Source organism: Coenobita brevimanus, chromosome 57 (assembly GCF_032717465.1).
Source record: "Coenobita brevimanus isolate Jiangsu-jjx chromosome 57, ASM3271746v2, whole genome shotgun sequence".
Taxonomy (NCBI): domain Eukaryota; kingdom Metazoa; phylum Arthropoda; class Malacostraca; order Decapoda; family Coenobitidae; genus Coenobita; species Coenobita brevimanus.
In genome coordinates, this window is record NC_137010.1 from 17,202,939 (window position 1) to 17,205,040 (window position 2,102).

General features: G+C 44.7%; 1 pseudogene; it reads right to left on the reverse strand.

The window, feature by feature from the left end:
• Positions 1 to 759: 759 nt before the first annotated feature.
• Positions 760 to 878, reverse strand: LOC145402456 (5S ribosomal RNA; annotated as a pseudogene).
• Positions 879 to 2,102: the final 1,224 nt, after the last annotated feature.

The window sequence follows — 2,102 nt, forward strand, 5'->3', positions numbered from 1 at the left end:
TATGTTGTCATAAAAATGATATTTTACAATTAAAAGTGCCGATTCGGTGCCGAGCCGGTGAAAGGCCGCCGCGCGGTATTTTGTCGCACCGGCTAGTAGAATTAACAGCTAAGAAAAATGTTACATCTTCTACGCTACTTAGAATACTATACACAAATCCTCCTTCACCACCCCTCCTTTGCCCATGCCCTCACTAACCCACCACACTGAGATAAACATACGACTGTCCCCTTGTCGGAGCTTAAATTTGTCTCTGCAGGAAGAAAAAAAGATATGGGAATATTCTACATTTCTAGTTCATCTTGCCAAGGGAAATCGCAGTTTTGACAGTGAATGTATCATATTTGTGAAACGAGATGAACGTCTGTTAGAGGTCCCTTCGCACGGTAGTACACTCACGAGCACCAGTTTCTGCTCAGGGGTTCTCCCTTCTTACTTCTGTACTCTATACCCAGGGAAGAGGGGAGGAAGCAGTGTAGTGAGGGACAAAACGAGCTCCACCCGCCGCTGTCCCCCTGCCCCCAACCCCCCATCCGTCATTCTTCACTAGCAGTTTTATTTCAAGCTACCCTCGTACGTAAAACTCTTAGTCACAGTATTATCACACAAACTTCAAACACCTAGGACGGGTAAATAAATCCATCCATCCATTGCCAGACGCCATGCATCCCAAACGGGGTGGTCAAGGGCTTAGAGTTAATTGTTTTACAGGGAGGGGCACTAATCCTCCACCAACCCCACTTGACACGTAGGTAGTTATGCCAACAGCATCTGGTGTCCCCAGGCGGTCACCCATCCAAGTACTAACCAGACCCAACGTTACTTAACTTCGCTTATCGGACGGGAAGCGGTGTACTCAACGTGGCATGGTTATATGTATTAAAACGCTGCTGCAAGTAATGCACTGTAACATTCACAACCCGCACGAGTTGGGCGCACTGTTTTGAACACACACACACACACACACACAGACGAGACTGACAGCAACAGGTACAGTGACAAGCAGAGAGAGATGGTTTTGTGTGTGTGTGCGTGTGTGTGTGTGTGTGTGTTTCAAAACTGCGTCCAACTCATGTGGGTTTGGCTGGCCTTTAACATTCCCTGGTAATACAGGAGTAGGGATGGGGAACCCCTGTGCAGATATTAGTGGCAGAGTACCATACATCCATCTTAGCCAGTATATTTTCATACCTGGGTCTTAAACTCTTAATATATTCTTGAAGGTATATCTTACTGTCGATGTACAAAGCAAATAACATCTATCTATCCATCTATTGCCAGACGCCTCAATCCCGTAAGGGGTGGCCACAAACAAATCGCCTCCATGTGGCCACAAATAAATCGCATCCATGTCGCCCTGTCCAATGGCACTTCACTGCCTTGCTTCCAGCTCACACACACCCTCTCTCTTATACCCCTCCATCCCTCCATCTCATCCTCGGCCTCCCCCTCCCTCTCCACCTGTAACATGCAAAATATGTCGCCTCTCGACGGGAATAAGACCCTAAATCCCCTTCCCTTATGCAAGCCTAAATCTTTTTCTCCCGTTCTTCCAATGAATCAGCAGCTTTCTGCATAAGCAAATAATTCTCTCATTGGTAACTAATTTTTCAGACCTTTCACATTTTTTCGTACATTTTCGGCAAAGTTCTCTGCGTGCATAACATCACAAAAGCAAAACATTTCAAAATTGCCGTTAAGAACACACTAAGTTGACAGTTGAATGCAGGCCAGAGTAACTAGCAATAACTAACTCACACTGATCAAAAACATTAAATTCTGTATCGCTCTGCGGAGCCAATTTCTGTACACCCACACTCACTTGGGTCTGTTTGGCTACTGAAGCACGATCTGAGCATGCGTTATAACCTAACGACGTTTTCCTATTTTCATTATTATCCGCCATTATCTCTGTCCTGCGCTGATCACTATCACATTATAATTCAGTAACTAACAGTTCATTCATGTAGTTAGTATCTTTTTATATTGTGAAATTTATGAAAAGAGCGTCTTGCATCTGGCAACATGATCCGTCATTATTTCCAAAACGTTTCAATTGTTTGTCAAATATCGGTCGCTCCGTTTTCTCTCCTGTTTATTCC